Source organism: Capra hircus, chromosome 8 (genome assembly GCF_001704415.2).
Source record: "Capra hircus breed San Clemente chromosome 8, ASM170441v1, whole genome shotgun sequence".
NCBI lineage: Eukaryota > Metazoa > Chordata > Mammalia > Artiodactyla > Bovidae > Capra > Capra hircus.
Genome location: NC_030815.1, coordinates 9,299,743 through 9,324,788, shown reverse-complemented (window position 1 = coordinate 9,324,788; position 25,046 = coordinate 9,299,743). Strand labels below are relative to the sequence as shown.

General features: G+C 42.0%; 1 protein-coding gene and 1 non-coding gene across 2 annotated transcripts in view; both read right to left on the bottom strand.

Annotated features, from left to right (window-relative positions):
- KIF13B (kinesin family member 13B) overlaps window positions 1–25,046 on the bottom strand; it is a 205,727-nt gene that overhangs the window by 136,861 nt on the left and 43,820 nt on the right.
- On the bottom strand, window positions 18,900–18,972 carry TRNAK-CUU. The gene has a single exon. It is a non-coding gene; the product is annotated as a tRNA-Lys (tRNA).

The window sequence follows — 25,046 nt, the reverse complement described above, 5'->3', positions numbered from 1 at the left end:
GAGGATCAAAAAGCCAAGTCAGACCTGCAACTTGAAAGAAAATGGTGCACGGAAACGCTTCCTTTCAACTGTCTGGACATCTTGTGCCTTTGTTGCGTAAGATTTCCTTTTAAATTTAATATTCATTTGTATGGAAAGATTTCGGGTCTGAACACTAGAACGCCAAGGAAAGCAGCAAATGAGTGACCCTTGTCTAACAGATTTTGGAGTAACAGCCAATGTGACTAGCACATGATAGAAAATAATTTCTCTGGGATGAGAGAAATGGGGAAACTTCCCAACAAAAACACTTGGGAAACACCAGCAGAGGTGACTGACACACGCTACCACCTTTTCGTAGGTCTTTATAAGCAAAGCAGAACCTCATCAATTTCAGAAGGCCCAGTTATAAACCCAGCTGGAGGTAAGAACAGAACCAGCATATATGAGATGCCTGTGAGGTCAGGTATTGGGTTGGCCCAGTATGGTGCAAGCTACTTCACTGAATCTTCACAGTAACTCTGAAAGGTGCTATTATCATTCCAGTTTTACAGATGAGAAACTGAAGGCTCTGAAGAGTCAAATGCCCTGTCCAACTCACAATAATAACCAGTGACAGATCTGGGATTCGAAAGTAGGTCTTCAGATTCCCGAGTCGGGGATCTTCTTCCGCCACACTGGTCAAAACAGCCTCATCAAGTTGCTCCTAGACTTAAGGATCTGTGAGTCATACATTAACTGCTACCGGTAACAGAAACATTTCCCAATGTGTTAATTTCCTCCATTCTAATTATTACCCAGTAAAAGGCGGTGCTTATGCCAGTGTAAGTTTACTTATTCATTATACTTATAAAAACTCCAGACAATCTTTGCTGGGAGGAAGAATAAGATGTTCAGTGCGATATTTCCATTTTAGGTAAAATATTTTTATACAAAAACCAGCTCTTCCTAAAAGACAATTAACAAATACGAAATTCAACAATATATGACACACAGCAGAAGAATCTGTGGGGATAACCTGAATCCAGAACATGATAATAAAAAGAGAAACAAACCAGTAAATTAATTACAGAGCTAAGTTTCCAGCTATGGCTCCTGGTGGCTACAAGAGCAATGCTCAAATAACCTGGAGTCACTGGAAACCCAAAGATGTAATTACAGCTCTGTACAAAAATAAACAAGTAAATTAATTAATTAAACAAAACCTTCCAACTTGTAGCTGCAATCCGATAAGGCAATGCCTCACTATTTCAAAATCCCTTATTTAGAAACCTCAGCTATCCAGATCACAGTGGAGATTTAGGAAGCAAAGAAAACCAGTCCCTTGACCAGAAAGGATGGCATAAAGTAGAAGGAGGAGAGTCTGAATTTCTGAGTTTCTGTTGTTAAATTCATTTTGAACTTCCACGCTTACAAAAAGTTCCAAAAACAGTACAAAGAACTCCTGTGTACCCTTCACCCTATCACCCAAATGATAACATCTTATTAAAACTGCAGTTACAGTGATCAAAACCAGGGAATTATCCATCAACACAAGATTTATGAAAGAATCTAGAGCAAACCTCATATAAATTTCTTCCCAACCGCCTTCACTGATGTCCTTTTTCCTGGTTTGGGATCACACATTCATGGAGTTGCCATGTCTCCTCCAGCTGGGGGCGGGGTGTCCCTAATAACCCTGACACCTGGAGGGTTCCAGGCAGTTATTCCGTAGAATGTGCTCAGGTCTGTCTAATGCTTCCTCCAGACTAAATTCAGGTTAGGCATTGTGGCAGGCACCACAGAAGCCCTTCTAAGTACATCAATAACAGAAGGCCATCACTATGGAGGACAGTACGGAGCTTTCTTAAAAACTAAAATACGATCCAGCAATCCCACTCCTGGGCATACAACCAGACAAGAGAGAAACTCTAACCTGAAAAGATACACGCACCCCATGTTCCCAGCAGCACTACTTCCAATAGCCAACATACGGAAGCAACCTAAATGTCCATCAACAGATGAACGGATAAAGAAGACGCGGTGCATGTATACAGAGGAATGTTACCCAGCCATAAGAAAGAATTAAGTAACACCTGTGCAGCAACATGGGTGGACCTGGAGACTCTCATGCTAAGTGAACTAAGTCAGAAGGAGAAAGACAAATACCATATGGTATCCCTTATATGTGGAACCTTTAAAAATGACACAAATGAGTGTACTTCCAAAACAGAAAGAGGCTCACAGGCACAGATAACAAACTGTGGTTACCAAAAGTGAAGAGGGGTGTACAAATAGGAATCTGGGATTAACAAATAAACACTGCTAAATCGCTTCAGTTGTGTCCAACTCTATGCGACCCTATGGACTATAGCCGGCCAGACTCTTCTGTCCATGGGATTCTCCAGGCAAGAATACTGGAGTGGGTTGCCACTCCCTTCTCCAACAAATATATACTACTATATACAAAATAAACAACAAAGTCCTACTGTACAGTACAGGGAACTATATTCAGTGTCTTGTTAACAGCCTGTAATGGAAAAGAATCACTTGGCTGTACACCTGAAATATTGTAAATCAACATTTCAATTTTTAAAAAATACCAGAAGGCACATGATGATATCCAGATCTCACTACTGATGATGGTAACTCTAATCGTGTTACACTTGTATCCACCTTTCCACTGTAACATTACTAGTTTCCCACTGTAGCTTTTTTCAGTGACCACTGATGAATCTTGCACACAATTACTGTTCCCCAAATACGGTCTAGTCACTAAGATGTTAACAGCCCAGGTGAAGCAACATACAAAGACATGTTTTTTAGAGAGAGGGTGGCTTGGGAAACAGCGAATGATTTGATAATATATTTTGGACAGAACTGTTCCTATGAATAAGCCACACACCTCCTTCTTTCTGCTGGCCTGGGTTAGGGGCTTATGCTCACTTTTCTTTTTAATAATGAAGTACACCATAAAATCAAACTGAATTACAGTCCTAACCTTAGACTGCCACAGTATGAAGAAGAAACTTACTGATGACTTTATATGAATTTGGAAACTTTTATTAAAACTTCTGACCATGGAAAAAATAAATTTTGAGCCCAAAAATAAGCCAGACAGTACTGTGTTATGTGTGAAACAAGCTATACCACCATGATGAGTTATAATTCAATTACAGCTATCAACTACCAAAATCAAACATGACATCCAGATCTCATAGACTCTATTAATTTTAAAGATTTAAGTTTCTGAAACTCTCACAATTTGCAACATCTGGAATCTGTTTTTATAAGATCCCTCTCCAATCCACTCTATAACGGCTGTGTTACATCACAAAGAGTTTATTCTAACACGGCCATAGTACATAATGATATTGTTTCCTTTCTGGACTTAAGCTGGCAGTACCAGCAACCAAACAACAATCTGTGTGACGATCATTCGTTTTTCTTTGTCGCCCCTCCCCCACTGTCAGTCTTTTTCACGTCAGGAATAAAGCTGACCTGACTGAAAATTCAGACATTGACAAGATTCACAGAGGACGCTTATCAATCTGTGCTTATCTGGCTAACGTTAAGATGGACAATTAAAAGCCCTAGTCATTGTTTCCTCAAAATCTGGAATACTACATTCAACTGTGAAGAATAAACTTTAAAAGCATCATTGATAAAGTTTTCTGGAGAACAGTACTTGGATGTAGAGGGGTTTTAAAAAGGATACCAGCAAAAGAATAAGTCAAAGAATAGAAGTATGTAGCCTGGACCAGGGAAGACTAAAAGACGACAGGCTGCCACCTCAGGTAGAATCCGAGGAAGAAAGGTAAAAAGAAAAAAAGGGAGGGCTCTTCAACGAAGAGTGATCAGCACTGTGTTAACCTGCCAGCTCACCATTAGCGGAGTTATCTGCAGAGAGCAGGAAAGCACCCGATGAGGATGCTGAAGAAGGAATGAGAAGTTACACTGGATTGCCTGTACAGCTCTGTGTCTACAATGAGAAAGCCAACATTAGCATCAGGCATTCGACAAGTTATATTTCAGTGTTTCTATCAGGGGCACGGTGCAGAGCATCAGCACATCAGAGCTATAGGTCGAGCAACACCTCCCACGCAACTCCCTTAGAAGGTCCCACCTCTCCCGCGAGCTGGTATCTTCCTACATCCCACATGCCTGCATTCAGGTAAAGCCACTCCCTCTGACAACTCTATTTGTTCAAGCCCTCCTCCTGCGGGAAAAGCTCAGATCAAATTACATCTCCCTCAAGATTCCCTCCACAAGAACCCCAAGCAAAAGTGAGTCTGCCTTCCCCCATTTCTATTAGCAAAAACTCCCTACAGATCATGTGTTACCTATCAATGTCACATGATATAAACTTTCTAATATTAATATAAATGGATTATCTCCCCAACTAGACTATAAGCTTCTGAAGGACAGAGTGTGTCTTCCAGGGTTTATCAGTGTCCAACACAAGGCTTTCTGCTTATTTGGTGAATGTTGTTTACAATCCTTAGGTGACCTGGCCTTGCCTTCTATCTCAACCACATCTTGGTCCATCTTCCATTCACCCGCACTGGCCTTCTTCTAATCGGCCTAGGGTACACAAGTTTCCTGGTCTACGGGCTTTCACTCATCGGTTTTTTTTGACCTTGAAATCTTGAGGCTAAACTCAGTTGTCATTTCTTAGCTTATTATTTCTCTACATGTATCTTTCCTAAACATCCAATCTAAGTCGACCTAAGTCACTCATGTTACTCTCAATCACAATACTCCTGACAGAATAAAAACATTTCCACCACCATCCAGGCTCCCTAAAATCATCCCCCAAACAATAAAGGAAACAAGAAACAAATCTATCTTCAATGGAATTAGGAGATAATTATACATGAAACATATTACACAAAGACAGAAAACACATTCACTGAAGAGGAGGAAAGGTCAGAAATAAGCGGCGCCGAGCATCCCAGAAGGTGGGGGAGGGGGCGCCTAAGAAACAGGAAGCGCATTCGAGTCACAGCCTCTTATATACATCCTCAGAGAACGTCTTTAAATCTAGAGAAAAGACAGTTTTGACAATTCTTATTCAAATCTTCTACCCACACAAACGATACTTGGTTGAGAACAGAGGGACATTCCAAGAACACAGTCACTGAACCACAACTGGCATATTTCCCAATCACAGAACTTTAGAAAGATGAAAACTCCAGTTAATAAATTCCATAATTTCAAATTACCATATATTGAAATTGCACCAAAGAATACACTATTAATTAATCATTTGCAAATCACCTGCTTCCTCTCATCTGTTAAACACACAAACAGAGTAAGTTTTAATTCACTGTCCACTTTCACTACAAGGAAGTTTAAAATCTAACCAAAGGGGATTTCCCTGGTGGGCCAGTGGTTAAGACTCCAAGTTCCCGATGCAGGGGGCCCAAGTTCAATTCCTGGTCAGGGAACTAGATCCCACATACCGCCAGAACTAAGACTCCGTGCAGCCAAATAAATACATATAAATAAAATTCTTAAAAAATAAATAAATAAATAAAATCTAACCAAAGAATTCTATTAATCTTGATTCATTTGTGGGTTTAATAAAATACATTTCACATGCTACGTTAACAGAGAAATACACAGTTATTGTAAAAATTAGATGTGAAGATAACGTCAAGATGTACACAGAGATTAGGATAGGTTATTGAAGCACTCATTCCAAGAAAGTGCTTCTAAATTTTCATTTCTTTCGGTATTTTTGGTTATCACTGGTTTTCAATTTTACGAGTCTATATTTCTCCAGTTTCCCTGAATGGATTAATGTGAATAGATTTCTCTGGAAGAAAAAATAAATTTTTTTAACTGAGTATGAAATTAACTCTCCAGTTCTCTTACCCTTTCAGACCCAGATCCATATGTCAGGCTCCAAACCAGAGGGCACATACTCAGTGTTCACAGGCAAACACAGCCGTATTTTGTTTAATCCTCACAATATTGACCAAAAACAGAAAATCAGAAGATTTCACGTTGGAATCCTCTTGAAAATTCAGAAGATGTGGAAACGCTAGGCCTAAATGTGCACGTGCGGACCCCGGCTAGACCTGCACTGCTGTGCCTTCCACGTGATCTGCTGGTAGGCAGGCGGCTGAGTTTAAATTCCTGCTATGAAGAAAGCAGAAGAGGGCTTTCTTCACACTCAAAGGAAACCGATCTACAAAGTCACACCAATAAAGACAATGTTTCCAAATCTAATTCTACGAACCTAAAATCAAGGGCCACCACAATCCGATGAGGACTATCCTACAGATTCTCCCCACCCTAGTAAAGAATACAGTCCCCTTTGATATCCCAACAAAGAATCCTAAGTATCAAATCACAAAAAGGAATCCTAAATGCAACTGTCACTTGGAACAGTAATGTCATTAGGATTGTTGCTGTTTAGTCACTAAGTCGTGTCAGACTCATTGTGACCCATGGATTGTAGCCAGCCAGGGATTTTCCAGGCAAGAATACTGGAGTGGGCTGCCATTCCCTCTCCAGGAGATCTTCTCATCGTTCAGTCATGTCCGACTCTTTGACACCCCATGGACTGTAGCCTACCAGGCTCCTTTGTCCATGGGATTTTCCAGGCAATAGTACTGGAGTGAATTGCCATTTCCTTCTCCACGGGATCTTCCCAACCCAGGGATCAAACTGGGGTCTCTCGCATTGTAGACAGACGCTTTATGGTCTGAGCCATCAGGAGAGTCCAGTGAAGAATACAGACCCCTTTAACATCCCAACAAAGAATCCTAAGTATCAAATCCCAAAAAGGAATCCTAAACAAAAAGGTCACTTGGAACAGTACTGTCATTAGAATTGTTGCTGTTTAGTCACTAAGTCATGTCTGAATCATTGTGACCCATGGATTGTAGCCCACCAGGCCCCTCTGTCCATGGGACTTCCTAGGCAAGAATACTGGAGTGGGCTGCCATTCCCTCTCCAGGGAATCTTTTCAACCCAGGGATCAAACCCACATCTCCTGCATTGGCAGGTGGATTCTTTACCACTGAGCCAAATGGCAACCCACTCCAGTACTCTTGTCTGGAAAATCCCATGAACGGAGGAGCCTGGTAGGCTGCAGTCCATGGGGTCGATAAGAGTCGGGCACGACTAAGCGACTTCACTTTCACTTTTCACTTTCATGCATCGGAGAAGGAAATGGCAACCCACTCCAGCACTCTTGCCTGGAGAATCCCAGGGACGGCAGAGCCTGGTGGGCTGCCGTCTATGGGGTTGCACAGAGTTGGACACGACTGGACACGACTTAGCAGCAGCGGCAGCAACAGAGCTAAAGGTGAAGTTCTTGTCCTCACTATAAGCAGTGGCAGGTCTACAATTCAGACTTAGGTTGGAAAGCCTGGGGGCTTCAAGGGGGGAAAAGCAAACACAAAATACTGGTGCACCTACGTTTCTGCATCAAGAATGTTAGACACGTCATTACTGGGAGGTTGTCCACGATTCAGTGTTAATCTGAGGTTCAAGTCAGCCAGAGGGTTGAGAAAAAGTAAGATTTCTAACCCATTACTATAATTACTCCCCAAACTCACTGCTTAGCAAAGATTTCTTTAACCTCCTTATAGACTTCTTTAACTTCCTTATGTGGAAATTCAATTTCCAAGCATTCTCCAGCTAAATACTTCACTACTCACAAAGGTCTAAACTGCTTGGTCAACTAACTGAAGACTGCAGTGTTTACCACTTTCCTGAGGATATGGTTTTCAACTGTGAAATGTCTCTCCAACCCATCCCCTTTCCTTCTCAAATTCACTCTTTCACTCAGCAATATTTACTGAGTACCTGCTAAAAGCCAGATGCTAATTGTGGTGCTAGAGAAACTGCGCTGCACAAAATCCTAAGATCAGGACTTCCCTGGGAGCCCAATGGTTAAGACTGCACACTGCCAATGTAGGGGGTGCAGGCTCAATCTCTGATCGGGGAACTAAGATCCCACACACAGGGGCCAAGAGGCTTTTTTAAAAATCGCAAGAGCTTTCTCTTTGCATCTGTGCTTCTTTTGCTGTCCTACATATAGGGTCATCGTTGCCGTCTTTCTAAATTCCATGCATTTACGTTAATATACTGTGTTGGTGTTTCTCTGACTTACTTCACTCTATAAAATAGGCTCTGGGACAACCCAGACGGGAAGAATAGAGGGGGAGGTGGGAAGGGGGTTCAGGATGGTGGGGAGGGGGACATGCACCCGTGGCTGATTCATGTCAATGCATGGCGAAAACCACCACAATATTGTAAAGTAATTGGCCTCCAATTAAAGCTAATTAATTTTTTTTAACGCTAACAGCTTAAATTCTTTTACCACAGAATGAATGAATGAATGAGTAATAAGTGCTATGAAAAAAATAAAGTGAAAAAGGGGGAGAAAGCTGTAAGGAAGAAAAGCTCTTCACAATATCACCTTTCCCCACCTGTCCTCCTCCCCTGACCTCATGCTTCACACACACTTAGAGTTGTCGGTCCTGCAGGCGTAGTGACGTTTGTGCTTTTGGTTACCTGTGTACCCCTCCCACTTTTCGCCCTAGTGATAACCTTCTTGTCCTTCAGAAAACAGTCACCTTCTCTGTCCTCTTTTAGGAACTATCACATCCCTTAGGCCTTCTTTTTCTCAGCAAGTACTGTAGCTGTGTTGCCTCCTCGTGGACTTTGAGCTCCAGAGAGCAAACAGCAGTTTCATTCTCCTCCATTTCCCCAGCACCTGATGTTAAGTAGGCACTCCACAGGGCTTGCTGGAATTTACCAAGATGTGATGAGCTTGTCTCAATTGCTCAGTAGCTAAGTTAGCTCCTGATTTACCCTGTCCCAGCCTCTCTGCAATTCCTGACACTCACCCAAAAAGTCTTAACTATTAGATATATATAGTAATATACCTTTTAGACTAGTAATTAGAATTCCATTTAGCACCAGATTCCCTGGTGGCTCAGACAGTAAAGAATCTGCCTGCAATGCAGGAGACCGGGGTTCAATCCCTGGGTCTGGAAGATCCCTGGAGAAGGGAATGGCAACCCACTCTAGTATTCTTGCCTGGAGAACTCCATGGACAGAGGAGCCTGGTGGGCTATACCCCATGGGGTCACAAAGAGTGGGACACGACTGAGCGACTAACATACACACACAGACTAACATACACACACACAGCAACTATTCAGAATATACCTGAAACAAAAGCAAAAGTGCTTCTAGAAACAGAACACAAGAGAAGCCGAGCTTCTCTCCACACATGAGACTAGAGCCTCCAGACCTAATACTGTAACTGTGATGCACAGTTATGAGGGCTGCCAGGTGGCTCAGTGTGTTGTCATCCAGTCAAAGGCTTTGGCATAGTCAATAAAACAGAAGTAGATGTTTTTCTGGAACTCTCTTGCTTTTTCAATGATCCAATGGATGTTGGCAATGTGATCTCTGGTTCCTCTGCCTTTTCTAAATCCAGCTTGAACATTTGGAAGTTCACGGTTCATGTATTGTTGAAGCCTAACTTGGAGAATTTTGAGCATTACTTTACTAGCATGTGAGATGAGTGCAATTGTGCAGTAGTTTGAGCATTCTTTGGCATTGCCTTTCTTTGGGACTGGAATGAAGACTGACCTTTTCCAGTCCTGTGGCCACTGCTGAGTTTTCCAAATTTGCTGGCATATTGAGTACAGCACTTTCACAGCATCATCTTTTAGGATTTGCAACAGCTCAGCTGGAATTCCATCACCTCCACTAACTTTGTTCATAGTGATGCTTCCTAAGGCCCACTTGACCATTCCAGGATGTCTGGCTCAGATGAGTGATCACACCATTGTGATTATCAACCCTAAATATTCATTGAAAGGACTGATGCTGAAGCTTCAGTACTTTGGCCACCTGATGTGAAGAGTCAACACATTGGAAAAGATCCTGATGCTGGGAAAGATTGAAGGTAGGAAGAGAAGGGGACAACAGAGGATGAGATGATTGGATGGCATCACAGACTCCATGGACATGAACTTGGGCAAAGTCCGGGAGATGGTGAGGGACAGGGAAGCTTGGTGTGCTGCACTTCATGGGGTCAAGAAGAGTTGGACAGGACTTGGCAACTGAACAACAACAGAGGAAACCCCAAGTGGGATATAATACAACTCACAAGATACCCTATGTCACTTCCTTCCCTTCAGTTCAGTTCAGTTCCGCAGTCATATCCCACTCTCTGCGACCCCATGAATCGCAGCATGCCAGGCCTCCCTGTCCATCACCAACTCCCGGAGTTCACTCAGACTCACGGCCATCCAGTCAGTGATGCCATCCAGTCAGTGATGCCATCCAGCCATCTCATCCTCTGTCATCCCCTTCTCCTCCTGCCCCCAATCCCCCCCAGCATCAGAGTCATTTCCAATGAGTCAACTCTTCGCATCAGGTGGCCAAAGTACTGGAGTTTCAGCTTCAGCATCATTCCTTCCAAAGAAATCCCAGGGCTGATCCGCTCCCTTACAGCTCATCAAGAGGCAATGCAAGCTTTGGGCAGGTATCTGGGTGATGAGCCTCATGTCTGCTCTGTGTCTTAGCTGGGGGAGCTGAAAAGGATCCAGGGTCAGCACTCAAAGGATCACTGACCTGCCCTGTGAGAGCCAGGCAGCAGTGGCATCAGTATTTCAGACTACAGTGGACCAAGGAATGAATAAGAAGTATAATTAAGACACAGAGTATTATATAGTTGAAATTTGCTAAAAGAATAGATCTTAAAAGTTCTCATCTCACACACACACATACGCAAAATTGTAACTATGTGTGGTGATGGATGTAGTTTTAACAACTTACTGTGGTGATCAATTTGTAATATATACAAACATCAAATGATGATGAAACTTAATATAATGTTCTGAAACTTAATATAATGGTAAAAATCAATTACATCTCAATTTTTACAAAGAGGAGTAATGCGCTTCCCAGTAGGCACAGTAGTAAAGAATCGACCTGCCAATGCAGGAGACACAAGAGATTCAAGTTTGATCCCCGAGTCAGAAATGGCAAACCACTCTAGTACTCTTGCCTGGGAAATCCCATGGACAGAGGAGCCTGGGGGGCTACAATCCATGGGATCCCAAGAGTCAGACATGACTTACCTACTAAACAACTGAGAACTGAAAAGGAAAACATTTGGTCTTAAGATATTTATTCAAATGGATCCCTGAGACTTTTTCTTACAATGGTGATTCAAAATAAAATAATGTGAGTGATCTTTTTGCTTGTCCTCAGTCATGTCTTTGTGATCCCAGGGACTGTAGCCCACCAGGCTCCTCTGTCCATGGAATTCTCCAGGCAAGAATACTGGAGCGGGTGGCCATTCCCTTCTCAGGGGATCTTCCTGACCCAGGAACTGAACCCAGGTCTCCTGCACTGCAGGCGGACTCCTTCCCATCTGAGCCACCAAGCTGTCTGCTATAGGATCAGCGCTCGATGTAGTCCAAAACTCTAGCCTTGACAGAATAACTGGCTCTAGCTTTCATGCCATAAATAAGAAAACTGCACAAAAGACACGGAGCAAATGCTTTCAGACAATGGATAAGAGGCAGTGTGGGGGAAGAACTCAGAGAGAAGGAAAGCAAGTGAGCTGGGCCTGCAGCTGCCCAGGCTTCCTACCTACGGACGCTTGGGACACCAGGAGGAAGCCCAAGGCAGGACGTGGCGGCCTGAGTGGGACGGTGGAGACTGAGGAGCTCAGGCGGTGGGGATCTGCTGGCCAGAGAGGAGGGGGCAACCCAGAGGAAGCGCTCTAGGGATCTGCTAGGAGTTTCCTCCCATGTCTGACTCGGTGCTGAATGGCACATGCGAGGGTAAGGCCCCAAAAGGCCATAAAAACCATCCAGGAAAGAGGAGGAGGAGCTGCTGTACACTGAACAGTCTTCAGGGCTCAGACGAGAGGCACAGCCAGCCACAATGGCAAGATCTCCCTGAACACCAGGAGGCACTGGGTCTAGAGCCCAGAAAGGTCACGGTTGAGGGGGAGTGCTACACTTGCCCTACAATAAAGGCTCTTCTGGCCCCGATCTAACAAAGCTCAGCAGCAAGCCAAGATCCAACTGATCCAGGGGTAAATAACTCACAAGAAGCTTCCAAGGTCTCGCTCACACCAGCGAGAAGTGGGGCAATACCCTCATTCAATTTGGACTGTTCGGACATGGAATCATGTAGACACAAGCTTCACAGTTTTTTCTCATGGAATGATAACTGAGCGCCAAGCCCTACATTAAGTACTTCATTTTCATCACAGCAATCCTATGAGACATCCTCATGATGCATCGGAGTTACTCAGCATTCAGAAATTAACACAGCTGGTGGAAGTTGGAATTAAGATTCAAACTGGTGTCTGCCTGCTTCAAAGCACACATTCAAGGTGCTGGTGGCAAATTCAAGGCACTCAGCCAGCCACTTTCCCAGGTCAAGCACACAGTGAACATCACTAATGAACCACAACACTCCTGCTCTACATTAAAAGGAACTTCATGCAGGGCACCCGGGGAGGGAAGTGCTGAAAACAGTATTAAATACTAAAATAACGCTAAATGTCAGAGAACAAAGCAATAAGAAATACGGTATTTGGCTATAACTTAGAAAATTACAAAAGTAAACGTCACAGGATGAATAGAGCACTTTCACCGTAAGATTTCAAGTCAAATTTGAAACTGTATTTTCAATCAAGTTTAATTACAGTATTAATAGTCATCTCTTCTCCCAAAACTAACTTGACTTTAACTGCTACGTATCACAGATACAAATAGTCTACCTATTTTTTTTTTTTTTTTTTTTACTAAAAGTAAAGCCTGAAATTCAAAGGAAAAAAAGACACCTATTCCTCGGTGTACGATTATGTAGCCTTTTGCTTATTTTTGGAAGCAGGACTTGTGTTTACCTCATAACATTTCCCCAAAGAAATGCTTTATGTCACCCAAAATAAACCATGCTTCCATCATTTCTATGTTTGTCACTGCTGATTTTAATAGGCAAAGGAATAATAGGGAAGGTAAAATGAATTAACAAAAGCCTTGATCTTGAAGAAAAGGGTGAGGATGTGGAAACAGCAAAAGAATTAAGAATTAAAGCGTAAGTAGAGGCCACTAGCATACAGTGCTAACATTTGACAGCCTAAGAAGGAAGCTATATGGGCCTTCCCCGGTGGCCCCGGTGGTTAAGACTTTGTGCTTCCAATGCAGGGGGAGTAGGGTTCGATCCCTGGTTGGGAAAATATGATCCCACATGTCGCACAGCACAGCTCAAGAAAAGAAGCTGTAGACATAGATATTTTGAGGAACCAAATATGCCTGGACCAGCAAAAGCCAGAAATCCCATTAGACAGCAAGAACTCCTTAAACCACATGCATCAGCACAGTAACCCGGGTTTCTTGAACTAGCCAGCTGGTTAACAGTAGCAGAAATTGGCTCTCAACTGGCAGCTAAAGGAAGATTGGATGAGTTGTTAAGTACTAATAAATGGCAGAGAAGGGAGAGTTCAGTTAAACCTTGGCATTTAACAGTTACCAATTCTGGCGTCTTTTAAAAATGCAACAGTTTTTAAGATCTAAATTACCTAATATATTCTACATATCTATGCAGTCTTAACAGTTTTATTGACATCATAATTTATATACCATAAAGTCATCCATTCTAAGGGAACAATTCACTGACTTTTAGGAAATGTACAGGCTTGTGAGCCCCCTACCCCAATCTAGTTTAAGAACAACTCTGTCACTCTGGAAAGTTTCTTCAAGCCTGGCTGTACTCAATCCCAGGTCCTTCTCCCAGCCCTAAGCAACCACTTGGCAATTACATCTGCTTTCAGTCCTTCTTTTGTGGACATTTCTTATAAATGAAATTACACAGTATGGGTCTTTTGCATCTGCTGTCTATCCCTCAGGCATGGTTCTGTTCGTGTGCTCGCTGGTGGCGCTGTGCAGCGTGCAGCGTTTCACTTCCCCGACCAAGGATGGGACCCATGGCCCTGCAGTGGAAGCAGAGTCCTAGCCGCTGGACCACCAGGGAATTCCCAAACCCGGGCATGCTGTGAGGCTCACCATCTTGTTACCAGTTCCCTGTTCCTTTTTATTCCTGGCAGTTGACAGGCATTTTAGATTGCTTCCAGTTTGGGGCTACGATGAACAGAGCTGCTATGAACATTCAAGAACAAGTCTTTGGACAGACGTTTATTTTCATTTCTACAAATCCATGCAAATATAGACACCTAACTAAAGAACTGCTGCACTGCAGGGCAAGTGTGTATCTATCTTTACAGGAAGCAATCGAGCCTTTTTCCTAAACGTGTGCGGCAGGTTACATGCCCACCAGCAGCAAGTCAGAGCCGCAGGTGCCCACACCTTCGCCATCTCTTGGCAGCGTCTGCTTCACATTTACAGCCATTCAAGTGCATGTGATGTGGCATCTTGCTGATATTTGTTTGTATGTCCACAATGACCAAAGAGGTTGACAGTCGTAACATGTGTTTATATTTCACTCAAAAGAACAGAAAAATCCTCACAATCCAGTCTCTATCCCTATTTTTAGACTAGTCTAAGAACTGACAAACTCCTGGTCAAATACACACTGTTTCCTTTTCATTCACGCTTCTTCCTCTGGACCACTTCTAATTATTACTCCATTCACGGCTTTTACCTCTTTAACCACTTTTGATTTTCTTCATAGTTTTTGTGGAGACATTAATTCTTCTCTCTCTTGGACACCTAAAACTGCGGGGTCATATGCTCAGCATCAATTTAACTTCATATTTACTGTTTGCTTTATGACCCATACGTGCAAAACTGCCCATCTGAAATTTAGGTCTATCTTTTTTGGATCAAGCTCAGTATGTAAAAATTTTAGTAAATTTTATTTAATTTCTAATGCCCACACTGAGTGATTCAAAACATACGCTGCAGTCATTATGCCCAAGTCACCCTTACTGCATGAAGCCTTGAGCGTCTAACTACTCCAGGCCTATAACTGGATGGCACCAAGGACTTCAGAGCTGAAATCCCTAAGAAGCTTGCGATACAGCTGATAACAGATCATATTGAAGACGCTGTCTCCACGGCATGATGCTGTAAGGAAAAGTGCTTTACACTAACAAGTAGAAACCCTTCGTTCAGTTTTCACCCTGCACTGCTTTACTCTGTGATCCCAGTGGTCACTTAGACCTTTCTTTAACAAGACGGTGAACCTTACAGCATGCCCGGGTTTGGGAATTCCCTGGTGGTCCAGTGGCTAGGACTCTGCTTCCACTGCAGGGCCGTGGGTTCCATTCTCGGTCGGGGAAGTAAAACGCTGCACGCTGCACAGCGCCACCAACAAGCACATCAAACCTCATCAAACCTCTCTGCTGCTTCAGAAACCAGGCAATCACCCATGTAACCTGCTTCAGGCCACCGTGCAATACCCTGTGTGGTATGGAAAAAACATGGCTTGGGAACTAGACAGACGTGGGTTCAGATCTAGATTCAATACAGCTTTGTGCTCTTATCAGGTCCACACTGCATCCCATGTATTATTTTCTTTAATCTCCACAACAACCCTAAAGAATAGATTCCATTATCCTCATTCTACAAGTGAGGAAACTGAGGCTCAGCAAGATCAAGCTGCTTGCTCAAGTAAACAATTAAATATTAAAGATTCAAACCAAGGCAGAAGCAATACTCTGCCGAAGTGACACAACCAAAAACATGTAGGTCACGTGAGATCAATCCTGAACCTTCTTTCATGGCTCAACCTTCTCTGTATTATTTTTTCAGGGCTTTGTTTCTGTTCGTCTCTCCTTCATGAAGTCTGGTTTCCTGAAGAGGCAAACAAACCTTAAGGAGTATGTTGTAGTCCCAGGAGACTAAGTTGTACATTTGCAAGGGGGTGCAGGGAGAGAAGACTTGTCAAGCCTACCAAACAAACAGGCAAAATACAGCACTTTTTGTACAACACAGAGTGGCGTAGAAGGATGGCTCACAACATGGGAAATGGCTTAGAGAACAGCTATATCCTTTGGTTATCTCATATTCTAAGATATAACCAACTAACTCCTAAGACGCAGTATGGCTTCAGAATTTAGGGTATACTTAACTGAACTAAACTGTCTTAAAGAAAGCAGCGCCAAAAAAAAAAAAAAAGAAAAAAGAAAGCAGCGGCAATCTTAGAATGCATTAGTTTGAAGGACAAAGAAAAAAGCGCTGGAAGCTTCTGAATGCAAATTTAGACTCTTGGAAATAAAATAGTAAATGAGGATACGAACTGAAGTTTAAAATTCACTCTGCACACAACAGTAACAGGTACTGTGCACAGGAGGGATGCCTGCACATTCGCTTTGTACACTCACCTACATACGCAAGTGTGTCAGCAATACCAGACAATATGTCCAAATAGTAATCGGTATTTCCATTTCCCAGAGAGCTGAAAGAGACACTTGCCTCAGAAATGTGCTTGTGGAGAACTGCTGAAACTGCCAAAAATTTTTTAAGCATTCTACAAGTTTAAGTCAGTATTTCTTCATACCTTTCATAGTTTACAGTGGTGAAGAGACTGGGCTCGGGAATCAAATTGCTCGGTTTTGAATCCCAACTGCACCATTTACTATGTGACTTGAGAAACTTAGCCAACCAGTCTGTGCTCCAGTTTCCCTTATCTGTAAAATGCAGACAATAAGAGAACTGATCTCAGGGATCGCTATGGGGATTAGAACAGGACCTGGCACAGAATAAGTACCAAGTGAAGAGGGGATATTGTGTATGGATTTCCTAAAATCTCAACACAGAGATCTCAAAAGTAGATGATGAATGCCTTTTGGCTACGGAGGCAAGATGGTGCAAAGGTCTTATTCTTCTCCTCGGTGAACTAGTATGGAAAAAACTCCAGAGTAAGAGCTGGTCCAGGGGCGATAAGGCACTAACAGTGCCTAGTTTTAAGATCTTCCATCTATCAAAAATTCACTTGCAATAGTATGATTTTCCCCCCACAGGGCGGAGGGCTGTCAAGACACATTCCCCCAAGACAGTTCATCGTACTTTGCTATATTATTCGAACCTGTTATTCATTAAGACTAGATGGTAAAGTTCGGTGGCATTTTTTAATACCATCTCTTCCTACTCCCTCTCTCTTATGGGTAACAACTGAGTCCCCATTGATGTTCAGAAACCTGTTTCCTATCTAAAACACCCTTGTGTCTTGGGACATTATGAGCACAGTTATATCATGCTTATCGGAAGGCATAAGAGAATTACAGAAATTAAAGATGAAAACACAAGGTTCCCAGAATTCCTTGAATATGCTTCCTTATAAAAGGCACTACACTGTATGAACTGTTTACAGGTACACCAGTAGCCGGAGGCCTCCACCCCGGCCTCCACCCCAGCCCCTTCATCTTTGCGTCTCAATGCTTAAATTTAGCCCTTCCAGATTGTAGGCATCCAATGAATGTCCACTGAAATGACACACTAGGAGTTAGGTTAACCATCACTACATCCTACCTAAAATAAAATCTCTCCTAATGAATAATCCCTCTCCAGGGATTCCCTGGTGGCTCAGATGGTAAAGAGCCTGTCTGCAATGCAGGAGATCTGAGTTCAGTCCCTGGGTCAGGAAGATCCCCTGGAGAAGGAAATGGCACCCCACTCCAGTACTCTTGCCTGGAAAATCCTGGACAGAGGAGCCCAGCGGGCTACAGTCCACAGTGTCGCCAGGAGTCGGACATGACTGAGCGACTCCACTCTCACTTTTCAAGGCCTCTCCTCACATCTCCAGACACTACTTTTCCTATGCAGACTGTCAGTCAACGTTTGTCCTTCCTTTACTGTTTCACATTAGACTCTAAACTTCCGTTTCCTTAAGAAACCATGATCTAAAAATGTAAAAGAGCCTGAAATGTTCATTCTTCCCCACTGAATTTCAGGTTATCTAGAGAGTGACTAAGACAGAAGGCTCAGAGACAAAGACCTTTGGAGGAAATTAATAGAATCAGATAGCTAAGGATCTAAAGGGGAGAAATTTAAGAATATGCTGAAGACAGAATTGGGGCTTCCCTGGTGGCTCAGGGGTAAAAGAATCCACCTGCAATGCAGGAGATTTGGGTTTGATCCCTAGGTCAGAAGATCCCCTGGGGAAGGAAATGGCAACTCACTCCACAGACAGAGGAGCCTAGCGGGCTACAGTCCATGGGATCACAAGAACGGACACAACTTAGCGACTAAATCACCAAAGACAGAGTTAAAAAGTAAACAAAACCGCAGGAAAAATAAAAAGCTTACTCAAGTGAGTCATGGTTTAAAATGTGGTACAATCCGATGCAATTGACTGAATTTAAGAAAAAGAGAAATTTTTTTTAATTTTATGCTAGAACAACTCCATCAAATAGCCTATGAACCAGTTGTGATAACAATCCCAGAGAAGGACAGGAAGTCTAACATATCATTTGGTCTAGCACTGAGACAGAGGGATAGACGGATGGATGGATGGGCAGAGAAGCCAGTGAAAGATCAGATGGATGGAAGGATGGATGGATATACACATATATATGTATATAATAACGTCAACTTATCGATAAAGCAAGTGGGCTATAAGAGGACATAGAAAGGGGGAAGGGCAGGATCTCTTCTTGGTAAACAAGGAATGAAGAGACAATGTTCAAAGTACAAGTTAATAGATTCTGTAGAAACACCACAGAAATGACTACGAAAGGGTGAAAGTGTCAGTCACTCAGTTGTGTCCAACTCTTTGCAACCCCATGGACTGTAGCCCACCAGGCTCCTCTGTCCATGCAATTTGCCAGGCAAGAATACTGGAGTGAAGGAAATACTTCACTCCTGAAGTATTTCCTGAAATACTGAAGGAAATAGCCATTTCCTTCTTCAGGGGATCCTCCCGACCCAAGGACTGAACCCAGGTCTCCTGCATTGCAGGCAGATTCTTTGGGCATACGCCCAAGGTGGGGCTCGAACCCATGACCCTGGGATTAAGAGTCCCATGCTCTACCTATTGAGCTAACCAGGCAGCCTGAAATGGTGGTAGAAGAAATTAAATATAAAAATCAAACAGTAGGAGAAGAGGTAAAAAGCTGGTACATCTTAAGCTAAAATCTTCAGGGAGTCAATGAATATATGCCTAAGATTAATAAATCTAGGTATCCACATATCTGGAATAGTTTTCAAAATTTTTTTTGGTCATGCACCCCCCAAAAAAACCTCCTCATACATTTAAATTGGCATATAAAGTCATTCAGAAGTGGGTTTAAATAGTTGCAAAGAAATCCTGAATTTTTATATTTTTAAATAGAATTTCCTAAATTTATCCACTGGAATCCAAGTACCATAAATTTATATAAATTTAAATAATGATATTTTATTGTTGATACAATCCACTGTTTTTTAAATGAAAAAACTCTTTTCTTTAATAGCCAATAATTTCAGACCTTTACTTCTTTCCCATCAAGTCACCCAGTGATGTGAAGTCATCTACCCAACATCTGAACTGACTTGAAAATTTGAAGGCAATGAAAAAGAAACACTTGGTCTCCAAATTCCATTCTACTGATAGTTTGCACAAAACATTTTATCCTAATGTAAAGTCTTCTGTTAACCCTCTATCATGCGTTTCTGCAAAAATATCTATATAAATTAAAACTTTAAATTTCTCTGGTTACTCTTCTGCATTGAGCTATCAATACAATTATTAGTAACACATAATTGACTAGAGCAAAATAAATATATTACAAATTTTGATAAACACAATAAAGTAAGAACTGTATGGAAAAGCATCTTACAATGAAACAAGTCCATGGGATCACTATAACTTACTACTGAAATGAGTTGCATTGAGCATTAATGGTACTCCTCCTTTTTGTACAGAAGTAAAGCACTGAAAGGGCTTCCCAGATGGCGCCAGTGGTAAAGAAGCTGCCTGCCAATGCAGGAGAAAACAAGAGACGCAGGTTTGCTTGCTGGGTCGAAGATCCCCTGCAGTAGGAAACGGCATTTTTGCCTGGGAAACCCCATAGACAGAGGAGCCTGGTGGGCTACAGTCCATGGGGTCAGAGTCGGAGGAGACTGAGCACAGACGCAAAGCGCTGAGAATCCTGCTGAAATACGGAAGAGGACTGAACTGGAAGGAGGTTTGCTACAGTAACATCACTCAAATCTTCACACTCCTGCCATGATACACAGCAAAAAAAAAAAAAAAAAAACACAGAATGATTTCATATCAAACATTATTTTTCAGGATCTATAAGCTAATGAATCAATTAGGTCTCCTGAAAGCAAAAACTGGAAACTACCTGACTGGCAAAAGGAATTGTAGCCCAGGTCACAGAGCATTCATTTTCTCAGTTTCTTGGACAGAGGCCAAAGACTTTACCATAACCTCTGAGGTTAATCACAACTGCTATTGTTTCACTTATCAGAACTTTGCTTAACTTCTAAAACTCAGAAAGGATTGAAACAAATAAAATCTTGTTAACTTCATTATACCTCTGACAAAAGAATATTATTTGGCAAAATTTTTTCATCTTACAATGTGCTTTCAATATATTGTCATCAAAACACTGAGGCTACACATTTAGCTGATTCAATTTATGGAAAAGTTTGCACTATAACTAGAATGGGACTTAATTATTAAACCAGTATCTTACACTTCTTATCAAATCTTGATTATCTTATTATCAAATTAATCAGATAAGTCAAACACATTTTCCATACAAAACAACCTGACTTTATTTTTAAATTCTAATAAAAGTGTTAGCATTCATTTCAAGGAGGCCTATATTACAGAATACATTTTGTAAGCTAGATTACTGAAAGTAATTGAACAAGTATTTAAATTATATACATCTAGTAATTTAAAACAGATAAAAGATGGATCAATACGTTGCTTCTCATTAATTGATCTGTAATAATAAAATTTAATGTGTAACTAAAACTAGAAATTATTTACAAAACAAGGAGTATGATGAAGAAATGGTATTCGTGGATTAACATGTATATTAAATTGGTATATTAAGCTTTCTTTTAATACTTATATAAGAATGAGAAAAAAGTCCATTAACCTTTTAAAATCAAGATCTGACTTTTCCGACATATTTAATGAAACAGAAGAGTGCAGTCATCCCTTGGTACATGTGGGGTTACAGAACACCCCCATACTAAACTCTGAGGATGCTCAATTTGCTAATTATTAGAGAAATGCAGGAAAAGCTATGACAAACCTAGACAGTGTGTTAAAAAGCAAAGACATCACTTTGCCAACAAAGGTCTATATACAATCAAGGATATGGTCTTTCCAGTACTCATGGATGGTTGTGAGAGCTGGACTATAAAGAAAGCTGAGCACCAAAAAATCGATGCTTTTGAACTGTGGTGTTGGAGAGACTCCTTGGACTGCAAGGAGATCAAACAGTCACGCCTAAAGGAAATCAACGCTGAATATTCATTGGAAGGACTGAAGCGGAAGCTCCAGTACTTTGGCCACCTGAAGTGAACTGACTGTTGGGAAAGACTAAAGGCAGAGGAGAAGAGGGCGACAGAGGATAGGATAGCTGGATGACATCGCCGATGCAAAGGACATGAAACAGCAAACTCCAAGAGATGGTGATGGACAAGGGAGCCTGGTGTGCCGCAGTCCGTGCAGTCGTGAAGAGCTGGACACGACCTGGCGACTGAACCGCCACCACCATCTCACACTGGTCAGAATGGACACCGCTGAAAAGTCTACAAATAACAAATGCTGGAGGGTATGTGGAGAAAAGGGAACCTTCCCACACCACTGGTGGGAAGCCGCAATGGAAAACAGCATGGAGGTTCCTCAGAAAACTAAAAATAGCTACCATATGATCCAGAAATTCTACTCCTGGGCATCAATCCAGACAAAACTATAATTCAAAAAGATACATGCACTCCTATGTTCGCAGCATGAAGCTATGATTTGACCCATAGATTTCTGGTCATGGCACTATTCAAAACAACCAAGACATGGAAACAACCTAAATGTCCACCACCAGTTGAATGGATACATAAATACAATGGAACACTGCTGCCGCCGCTGCTGCTGCTGAGTCACAACTCTGTGCGACCCCACAGACGGCAGCCCACCGGGCTCCGCCGTCTCTGGGATTCTCCAGGCAAGAATACTGGACTGGGTTGCCATTTCCTTCTCCCATGCATGAAAGTGAAAAGTGAAAGTGAAGTTGCTCAGTCGTGTCCGACTCTTCGAGACCCCATGGACTGCAGCCCACCAGGCTCCTCTGCCCGTGGGATTTTCCAGGCAAGAGCACCGGAGTGGGGTGCTATTACCTTCAATGGAACACTACTGACTCAAAAAAAAAGAACGAAATAATGCCATGTGCAGAAACATGGATGGACACAGAGATTACCATACGAAGTGAACTAAGTCAGAAATAGAAATACATATCGTTATGATATCACTTGTATGTGGAATCTAAAATGACACAGATGGATCAATCCATGAAACAGGAACAGATTCACCGACACAGAACCAGACTTGTGACTGTCAGGGGGAGGAGAGGAGCAGAGGCACAGACTGGGAATTTGGAGGTTAGTAAATGCAAACTATCATGTACAGAATGGATAAACAAGATCCTCCTGTGCAGCACAGGAAACTATAAGTCAGTGTACAGGGATAAACCATAATGGAGCAAATGTTGAAAGAATGCATACACATGTATAACCGAGTCACTCTGCTGCAGAGCAGAGATTAACATTACACTGGACATCAATCATACTTCAGTTTTACAAGATTTCAGCTACCTTACTCAATAAAGATTCAATAAGGAGAGAAAATGGCATAAAAATTGTATCTGTGCATTTAGCCACTGCATCCTAAAAAGAAAATATTCCCATTTGCCTGCTTTGGCTGTTTTGAAAGTACTTTGCCTTCCAATGAATGCCTTGTCCTAGGGATGAGTATTAAGAATAAAAAAGAACTGTTTCTATTTTCCAGCCTGGAAACCTATAATTTGATAGCTACAATTAACAATTGAACAGAAGTTCTATATTAAGAAACCTTAGCTTAAATCACACCATTAGTCTGTCAACTAGAAAGTGAAAAATAAAAATATGGAAACAAAAAATGGGAATGTATAAGAGCGCATATTTGAGTGACTGTGAGGCTGAAAATGTTAACACTTCATATTGAATGACCCGAAAATTCTCATTGCTTTGCAGCAGAATAAAAACAAATCAACGATATTCCTGACCAGAAATATCAGAGAGTTGAAGTTAAAAATATCTCCTGGGCCTGCAAAAGTGAAGAAGAAAGGGCTAGAAGGATTGTGTGGGTGAAGGAAGCCCGCCCACAGGCTCCTAGGGAACGTCTGTCCAATCAGTGAGGAGCTGAATATGGACTCGGCCAATGGAAAGCTTTGAGTCCAGGAACCAATGGACTCCGCCTCTCTGTAAATGCTGACCGTGGATTAGTTATGTTTTATAAACTCTCATATAGCTCTGATGATCTATTACGTGGAGAACTATGGACCCTGGTTATTTATCCATGGAAGTTCACATTTTTCGAGCCCTCTTGAATCTGTTTAATGGAGAACTCACTAAGCTGCCAGAAACCTCTTTTGCAAGGCTTAGCAAAGTCAGGACTGAGGGGGTGTTTGCTGTATTTCACCTCAAAGATGAAACCACCCTACTCCAGACCCTCAATGAGTGGTTAGTCAGCCCTTGATCTAAAGCTTTTCCTCCCACTTCTCTGAGTTTTCTCGAAATGTTAGCAAATAAGCCAGGTTCTGAATGTTTCCTCTGCTCTGACAAGGCCTTGGTACCTTTTACACCTGTAAGCTTAATACTGGCAAACTGTTCCCCTGGTGATCCTAGGTAGGCAAGTGGCTACCGGGGTGCTCACTGTAAATGCTAACTGGTGATTATAGTAAAATCCTGCCAGTAATGAATATTCTGCACTCGGGAGAGAACTGGTAACTCAAGCATTCATTCAGCCAAGTACATATTTAAACTGGCTGGGGAAAATCTCCTCTCAGAAACACTAGACTTTCATTTCCTATTTTGTGGGTGTCGTCTCACTGGAAAACATCAATGTGCAGATTTCCAAGACGAAAACTCTTTTAATCTGTTCTCAACACTCAGTGTTCAGGCCACCTTTAGCATCTCTCGCCACATCATTTTAATCATCTCTGACCTGATTTTCCAATCTCCCCTTGCATTCCTGCCTAATCTACCCTCCACAGTCATCAGTGTAATCTCATACTGAGTCATTCTGAGTCCAGTGGAGCCAGACCAAGGCCTAGTTTTGACTCTGAGCGAGATTCTTAATCTCTCCATGCCTGATTCTCCATCCGCAAAAAAATGCAAATAATAATAAGACTGCTGTGAGGATTACATAACATGTATAAAGTGCTTAAAACCATGACTGGACAATTATGTCACTCATGTGTGGAAGAACCTTCCAGGCTCTCCCACCATCCATACCAACCATCATGCTATTCTTTGTATCTGAAATATCTTTATTTTTGAGCCAGACAGAAGAAAGTCCTAATCATGTTTTTCTGCGAAGTCTTTTTCTACCTTCATAAATTACAGTACTTGCAACTTTCACTCCTCCCCCCAACTTCTTCCTAACACTGCATTCATGTCCGTCTAGATCGTCTTATCATGTTGCCTTTATTAAGATTCTCCTGCCTTTATTTGAAAGTCCCACAGCACTTCATAGCTCTCTCCTAGGGAACTTTCACACACTGAATTTGTTATTTGTACAGTCTCATTATCCCTACTAATGATTTTTAAAAAGAACAAATAGCAATAAAGGCGAGTGTTAAGTTTTAATCCACATGTAGGGGTAATTTCTTGACATTTGGTATCCTAATCACAAATATACACTCCAGGCTTCATCAGGTGACAGAAGATTCTAATCAAAAATGCATACTCCAGAGGGAGGGGACATATGTACACCTATGGTTAATTCATGCTGATGTATGACAGAAATCAAACCAATACTGTAACCATCAATTAAAAATAAACAATTATTTTAAAAATGCACACTCTAGAGTAGGGATTCTTAACCCTGATAGAATGAATGGGCATCTGCAAAAATGGTTGGGG